General features: G+C 39.7%; 1 protein-coding gene across 1 annotated transcript in view; it reads right to left on the bottom strand.

Moving 5' to 3' along the window:
• Hps3 (HPS3, biogenesis of lysosomal organelles complex 2 subunit 1) overlaps window positions 1-8,709 on the bottom strand; it is a 69,868-nt gene that overhangs the window by 26,466 nt on the left and 34,693 nt on the right. The window lies entirely within an intron of this gene.

The following is an 8,709-nucleotide window of genomic DNA, read 5'->3' on the forward strand; positions in this document are numbered from 1 at the left end:
GCCAAATTCTGCAAGAACTTTTAAGATCTAATGCCAGTACTCTTCAAGCTCTTTAATGAAATCGGAAGGGAAAGAGTACTCCCACAGTGTTATTTCAATTGCAAAACCAGAAAAGAACCCAACCAAAAAAAGAGAACTACAGTCCAAGTTCTTTGGTGAACACACATATAAAAGTCCTGAACAATACCCTGGAAAATACAACACAACAAATCACCAAAATGTCACGTACTGACCAAGCAAGTAGAGACGCGGGGCTGGTTTAACATACACACAAATCAGCTAGTGTAAACAGAAGCAAGGACAAATCTCAACTGACTAGAAAATCCTTTGACAGAATTCAATATCCATTCATGATTTTTAAAAAATCCCAAAGAGAATAGGTATAGAAGACCTTATCTCAATCAGATAAAAATCATTTCCGACAAACCAACAGCCAACATATTAATTGGAGAGAAAATGAAAGCTTTCCCTCTAAAATCAGGAATGAGGAGATAGCTGCCATTCTTGTTAAAATACTAGCAGTGTAATCAGAGTAATAAAAGAGAAACAAATCAAAGGTATATTGCAGGATGAAAAAGTTAAATTATCATTATTTGCAGATGACATAATCCTTTACGTAGAAAACCAAAACATTTCTAGATTTAAAAACCAAATTCAGCAGCATAGCAGAATACCAAGTCAACACACAAAAAATAATAGCATTTCTGTACCCAATTATATAGTTATAGAAATGGGCAGGGAGATCGTTCAGTAGCACAGGTACCCACCTGGCAAGTGTAAGATCCTGAGTTCTATCCCCAGTACCACAAAAAAAAAAAAAAAAAAAAAAAAAGTCACAGAGAAAGAAAGTATGAAAAAAATACCTTGCACATTAGCATCAAGTAAAATTGAATACTTAGGAATTAACCTAACCAAGGAAGTGAAAGACCTCTACAATGAAAACTATAGTACTCTGAAAAAGATTCAAAAGAACATCAGAAAATGAAAATATATCCTTGCTCTTGAATAGGTAGACCAATATTGCCAAAATGGCCATACTTCTAAGATCAATGAACAGATTTAATAAAATCATAACCAAAATAGCAAAGCATTCCTCACAGAACTAAAGAAAACAATCTTAAAATTCACATGCAACCAGAAGAGACCAAGAATAGCAGAAGCAATCCTGGGCAGGAGACATGAAAATTCTCGAGTTCAAGTTATACTACAAAGCTACAGTAATAAAAATAGCATGTTACGGGAACTAGGGGGACAGACACATGAGTGACTAGAACAGAACAGAGGATGTAGAAACAACTTCAGGTATATTCAGCCACATGATCCTTGACAAGAGGGCCAAAACCTTACACTGGAGGAAAGATAGCAGCTTTAACAAAAGGTATTAGAAAAACTGGCTATCTAGGTACAGGCGATTGAACCTAGATGCATCTTTCTCATTACATACTAAACTAAAATAAAAATAGAACAAAGATCTATAAATTCAAACAGAAACAACCTGCTGGAAGATCAAATAGGCGAAACTCTTGAAGACATGGCTATAGGAAGGACATTATGAATGGAACTTCAACAACATAACAAATAATACCAAGAATCAACAAATGAGATCATATCAAATTAAAATGGCTCTGCCAAGCAAAAAGAACCAACAGAGTGAAGAGATAACCTACAGAATAAGTAATTTTTTTCTAGCTATCCCTGGAGAGAAAGAGAGAGAGAGAGAGAGAATACATAAAGAACTCAAAAAATATTAGACCCTCCAAAATAAAAGATCCGATCAAGAAACAGGCAACTGAAATGATGTCTATTCAGTGTCCAGGATAAACTGCCAGTAGATACATAAAAAAAATGTTCGACATTTCTGTTGACTAGAGAAACACAAAGCCCAGAATCCATCTTATTCCAGAAGGAAAGAGTGCTATCAAGAAATGAATCAAAATAAGAAAGGTAGGAAGGAAGACAGACAGACAGAAAAATTGTAATGGTTTATATCTAGTTGTCCCCCAAAAACCTCATGCAATCATGAGGCGGCTTCTGGAGTTTGTGATTGATTATTGTGGGTGTGGATGCTGCACCTGTCCTGGGGCAGACAGATAATCTGCACTACACTGTAAGGAGGGATGAAAGGCTAGCCAGCTGCCTGAGCTGCTGCCACTCCCTTTGCTTTTGCTCTTTGCCCCTGCCATGAAAATTTGCTCTCTGCCATGTGCCGTTGTGCCTTAGAGCCAGCCCAGCATAGACTGACACCTCCAGTAACTTCCTTCATTTTGGGTGTCAGGTATTTGTCTCAGCAACAAGAGCAGAGTAATTGAGATGTAAGTCAAAAAGCCAATGTTGGAAAGGTTGCCAGAAAAAAGGGAATCCTTCTACATCGTCAGTGGGATGTAAACTAGTACAACCACTATAGCGATCAGTACAGCAATTCCTCAAAAAACTAAAACTAGAAATTTGATTTGATATATCTAATTGCTTTCTAAGTATCTTCCCCAAAGAATTAAAGACACTGTACCACAGGAATACATGTATATCCATGTTCCTAGCAGCGTAATTCACAATAGCTGAATCTTGAAAGAGGCTTCCATGCCCACCAACAGAGGAATGGATAAAGAAAATGTGGTGTTTATTCATAATAGAATACTAGTCAGCCGTTAGGAAGAATAAAAAAGCTATTTGTATGAAAATAGATGCTATTTGAGATCACAAGGTTAAGTGTAAAATATCAGATATATAATCCTAAATATTATAGTTTTTCTTACACAAGAAACTCAAATATAAAGAGCAAAGTAAAAGACAGATAATAGCCAAAAAAAGGAGAAAGCTATCAAAAGTTTTCTAGAGGATTTCTTAGTTTATTAATCAAAACACTGACATTATTTCTGTATTTTGTGATGTCTGTAATATCTAATGGATTTCTTTGACTTTATTAATCAGGGTTCTCTCTTCACTTGTGATAACATAATTTTGTATTTTTGTCAAGTCAATAAAGCTTTGGATAGGGAAAAAAATTACCTAGGCTGGGCTTGAAAAATTAAATAAAACTATAGTATAATAAATAATAGCTGTGGGGCTGGGGAGATAGCTCAGTAGAATAAGTGCTTGCCTGGCAGGTACAAGGCTCTGAGTTCAATTCCCGGTTCAGCCCAAAAAAAATTTAAAAAATTAAAAAATAAAACAACCTTGAGTGAATTATTTTCAAAATAATGCTAAAAGCTGTAATTTCAACCAATAAATCATAAAATACTTAATATTTTTCATGCAAAGTTCTATTCCAATAAATAAGATAGCCTTAGGCCTTTAGTCCTTCCCTAGCCTGGCCCAAGAGCAAATCTCCAAGTGTTCATGTGTTCCCTCTGGATCTTAAGGTTTCATCAGGGTCCAGGTAGACATCAACCGGCAGTTTCACAAACCTTTAGGGTGGTGTCCATGTAGGGGTCCTCCTCACGAGCTACCGCTGCACTACACCGCACAGTGAAGCACTGCAGGTTGTTTCTGAGGAAGAAAGAAGGAGATGTCTTCGTTACTTTTCTCTCCCTGCTGAGACAAATTACCTGACACTGCAAATTATGGAAGAAAAAGTTTATTTAGCTCATAGTCTATGAAGGTTTCAGTCAGTAATCAGCTGGTTCCAAGGCAGGGTGGAAAGCGGCAACAGTTCAAGGTGGCAGAAGACAGCAAAAAGAACAAGAGCACAAGGGGCAGAGAAGCGAGCCTCTTTTCCTCCCTTACATCATCTATTGGCTATGTACCCACTCCACATCATCTCAGTTCCCTTTTCCTCCACAAGCTGAGGATGTTTACAAAATGAGGACCCTGCTGAATCACTTAGCTGAACTTTCAGACTTCTCAAATTCACACAATGAACAACATCCTTTTCATCCCAGTAGGTAGAACTGCTGAGTTACTTAGTTAAGCTTCTAGTCCAAAGTTGACACAATGTATCAACCATAATAACCCACCACTTGTCAGTTTGGCAGACAGACATTTCTTTTAACCAGTTTCCAGATACAAACACCTTATTATCACTTCACATTATATAACACAGGTTTAACAATTTTTTTTTTTTTTTTTAGGTTTAACAATTCTTAAAAACCAGTATTAAGGTTGTCAATATTATGTTAAGTTAGAATTGTAACATTTTGCCCCTGGCCCTCCAAAGATTCATACCAATCCCTTTATGAAAAAAGGATTTATTTAGTCCATCTGCAAGAGTTGCCAAAGTCCTAAGGGTTTCAGCACTGCTGAGAAGTGCAAGTACCAAGTCTCCTGAGAGATGTAAGGCAAACACTTTAGTTGCAAGGTCCTGTACAAATGAAAACAAAGTTAAACACTTTCAACACCCAATGGCACAAGATAAACTTTTCATTCCAAATGGTACAAACGGGAATACAAAGGAATGGGACCAAAGCAAGTCCAAAATCTAGCAGGAAAAGCATAAATCCTATAGTTCCCAGTCCAACATCTGAAGCCACCTGTAGCACACTGAGCTCCAAAGGACTTGCGTGATTCCAAAGCATGTCACTTCTGATGGTTATATCTCCCACGGCTTCTCTCTTAAGCCCACTCTGCTCAAACCTCACAGCTTTCCTTAGACGAACCACATTCCTGGTTTTTCCAGACTTCTGAGGTCTCCACTGCACTTTAGGCTTCTCGCTCACAGTTTCACACACTGCCCTCTTATGAGCACACTGCCTGGCCTCCTATGGTCTTCTGAAATCAAAGTGGAAGCCTTTTTAACTTCAGAAATCTTGGATTCTGCATGCACATAAAATCAGCACCATGTGGACAATTCCGAGGTCTGCTGTCAACTGAAGCAGCAGCCAAATTTTCCTCTCTTGGCTGTCTGGATCGCTGGGCACTCTGAATGCAGTTCTGAGGAACAAATTTTCTGTGCTGCAGCACTGTGGAGCATGGTGCTCTGCAGCTACCTTCTCAAAGCAAAGCTTCTTTTCCTCCCTGACACTGAACAAGGGCTATCCGTCCACACCACCTCTGTGACTTCATCTTGCACAGGCTCAGGACATTTATAAAGTAAGGACCCTGGCCCCCTGCTGAATCACTCAGGTAAACTTTTAAACTTCTCAAGTTGACACAATGAACAACATCCTAGAATGATAAGGGTATCTCCTCTAATCCCCAGGATGCAGAACTGCTGAGTTACTTAGCTAAGCTTCCAGACTCAAGTTGACATATAACACTGAGCAAAGTGGAGGATAAGAACCAAAACACACACACACACACACACACACACACACACACACACACACTCACACACTGTAAGAAGGGCTTCACAGAGTAATGGAGAAATGTAAGTAGGAGAAAACTCAAATGTTGAAGAGTTAGACTGATTCTCAAAAAATACAGTGCCTCAGAACCCCTCAGGAGCGTGTTTACAAATCACAACTGTATAACTGATCTTCAATTGATGGGAACTGATGAAGTTGGAAATTGGTCAAATGTGTGGCAACAGGACTAGGCCTGCCTAAAGCAGTCAAGCTACCTCAGTCCTGAGAAAAATATCCTGCTTGGGGCCAGGGAGATGGCTCAGTGGAATAAACGCTTCCCTGGCAAGTGCAAGGGCCTGAGTTCAATCCCTGGTTCCGCCAAAAAAAAAAAAGAACACTATCCGGCCTGGTCAATGTCAGCTACTAGTCACTAGGCAACCTTGTGTCACATGATACTAATTTTGTGAAAGGATGAAAAAAATGCCTCTACTATTGTTCTGGTGCTTTTCGCCAATCAGGTAGATGGACCACCACCAGCTCTTGCCTATCTTTTCTCCATTCCTGCCGCTATTTCTCCCTAGGAACCTGAGACATCAATGTACAACTGATCTCCATCCCTAGGTAAGAACCACAGGACTTGGTCAATGTCCTCATTTTATAGACAATGTAACAGCCCCCGGATGGTATGTGATGATCAAAGCCAAGATCAGAACCTCTTTCCAGACTTGGTCTATTCTCCCATTTCCAAAGGAAATGACCTTTGGAGTCAGCACAGTGATGTGAATAGCAACACTAACCATTCATGCAGGATGACATTCAACCTGGCTCATGCTGGACAACCCATTTAGACCAAGCAAACACAAAGCAATGGCAGAACTGAAAACGAGAGATTCTCTTAAGTCGTTCAGCATACCTTTGCCAGCATCTTGTTTTAAAAACTACAGCCTGGACATATATGCTAGCCAAATCCTCTCTGGAGAACAAAACTAAATAGATTCCAGCCTTCTGGCCTCTAGATCTTTTCTGCCTCATTCCATAACCCTCAGATGCTTTCAGTGAAATCCACAGAGATCCCCCCCCCTTTTTTTTTGTGGAACCAGGGGTTGAACCCAGGTCCTTGTGCTTGCCAGGGAAGCACTTATTCTATTGAGCCATCCCCCTGGCCCCGGGATCCCCCTATTAAGGGCACAACACATGCCCAATGGGCTTAGCTGGATGAACACCAAAACTGATCTTACAGATAATTATTTATTTAGATAATGCTATAAACTGATCTTGTAGTAGGTCACAAAACTGACTTTTAAAAAACTAGAAAGTTGGAGAGATAAACATAAACTTTTTGGAAAAAAAAATAAAGGGGAGGGGGCCAGGGAGATGGCTCAGTGGAATAAGTGCTTTCCTGGCAAGCACAAGGGCCTGAGTTCAATCCCCGGTTCTGCCAAAAATAAAAAAATAAAAGTAAAAAATAAAGGGGGCTAGGGAGATGGCTCAGTAGAATATGTGCAAGGGCCTGAATTTAATCCCTGGTTCCGCAAAAAATAAAATAAAATAAAAAATAACCAAAACAAAACTAACAGGAACATTAAAATGGAAGCAGTGCTTCTTCACTAAGCACAGCACTCTGCCTATCATACATGGGAGACTGCACTGCACAGTGAGGCTGCTTGGCTGGGCCTCTCTCCACCATGGTGCTCAGCCAGGCACTTCCAGTTCTAGGAAATGACCTTTGGCACTGCCATAGATGGGGACAGCAACACCACCCCCTATACATCTGGAGCAGAGTTAAAACCTTGGGAAGGAAACTGAAAGTGGGAAGCAAAACAAGCATCTGCAGTGGGGCAGAATGCTAGGGAGAGCCCTGTGGCCACAAAGAGCAATGACCTGTAAGCTATGGGGACACACCCTCCCTACACTGCAGGAAGTCAGCCTGTGGGGTGCTATTGGAAGGCAGCAGAAGTACAAAGAGGAATAAGGCAAAGTGAGATGGTCTAGTGCAGGAAGATGTCTAAGATAATATTAATAAGTAAAACAGATTTCCAGTAGATAGAGTATTATCTACTTCTGTTAAAAAATAAAAATAAAAAAAATTAAAAAAAGATTCTATATGAATTAGGTTGGGCCAGGGAGATAGCTCAGTAGAATAAGGGCCTGCCTGGCAAGCCCAGGGTCCTAAGTTCAATCACTGGTATGACAAAAATAAAATAAAATAAAAGGGGTGAACACATATTAATTACTAATATGGCGGACTATGGTATGTAGAAATTTGGAGGGCTTTCCAATGTACATATTTCTATGTATAACATTAGCATTTTTCATTTTATGTTGTTCCTTTTTACTCCAAGTACTAGAAATTGAACCCAGGGCCTGCACACTGTGATTCTTATGAATTCTTCAAACATCCTAGTCTTCCTCCTCTTGCTCACTAAGCATGACCTTTACTAGAGTTTAGCTCTTCAGTAATTTTCCTGTCTATACCCACTTTAGGTCACATACATTACTCTAAAAATTATCTTTTTGTTTTTTGGGTTTTTTTCTGCTTTTGTCTTTTTGAGACAGGATCTCACTAGGTAGTTCAGGCTGGCCTTGAGCTCATTTTGTGGTCAAGCTGGTCTCAAACTTGCAGTGATCCTCCTGCCCCCGCCAAGTATTGGGATTACAGGTATGTACCACCAGGCCTGGCTTGCTTTTTAATGCAACAAACTTCCAAGCTTTTCTCTCTACCTTAGTCCCCAAAAACCTACTTGGCATTCCTTCTCCATACTCCATAAACATCTCACACCCAAATGTCTAAAGCTAACTTTCCTTTTGCCCTACATTACACTAATCTTCATTCTTTGATAAAAATCAGGCTCAAAACCCTACAGCAGTTTTTTATGCCTCCTTTACCCTGTTATCTCATCAGACTTTAAGTAACTCTCCCTGGAGCCACCTATTTATCTTTTTTTTTTTTTCACCACTCCCTTGCCTGATATAGCCCCTTCATATTCCTTTTTAAAGTCATTCCAATAGCTTGTTTATTGATACTCAATAGCCATTATCAATTTTCCCAATGCAATACTCTGATTGTATCACTTTCTCATTAAAAAGAAACCATTCCTCAGTTTAATTTTCTAAGCCTGAGCTAGTTTTCAAACATTATCCCTACTATTTCTCCACTTTTCAACTTGTTCATATTTGAAGAACATAAATATGCCACACCTTAAAATCTGGAAGACTAACAACCCTCCATGCTATTCATTTAAGAAACACTCCCACTGGTAACATTCCTCCTTACATCAGAAATCAGAGGACAGAGGGCTTATGAGGAGGGCTTTGTGCAGTCTGAAATATACTCTGGCACCTGCTGAAGATTCTCATACCACCACTCAGTTAAAAATAAATCAGTGGGCTGGTGAGATGGCTCAGTGGTCTAAAGCAACTACTTAGAACAAGCTTAGCAAAGCACAGGGACCACAGTTCAATCCCCCAGCACCACATGCCAGCCAGCCCC

Source organism: Octodon degus, unplaced genomic scaffold (genome assembly GCF_000260255.1).
Source record: "Octodon degus isolate 3935 unplaced genomic scaffold, OctDeg1.0 scaffold00093, whole genome shotgun sequence".
NCBI classification, from domain to species: Eukaryota; Metazoa; Chordata; class Mammalia; order Rodentia; family Octodontidae; genus Octodon; species Octodon degus.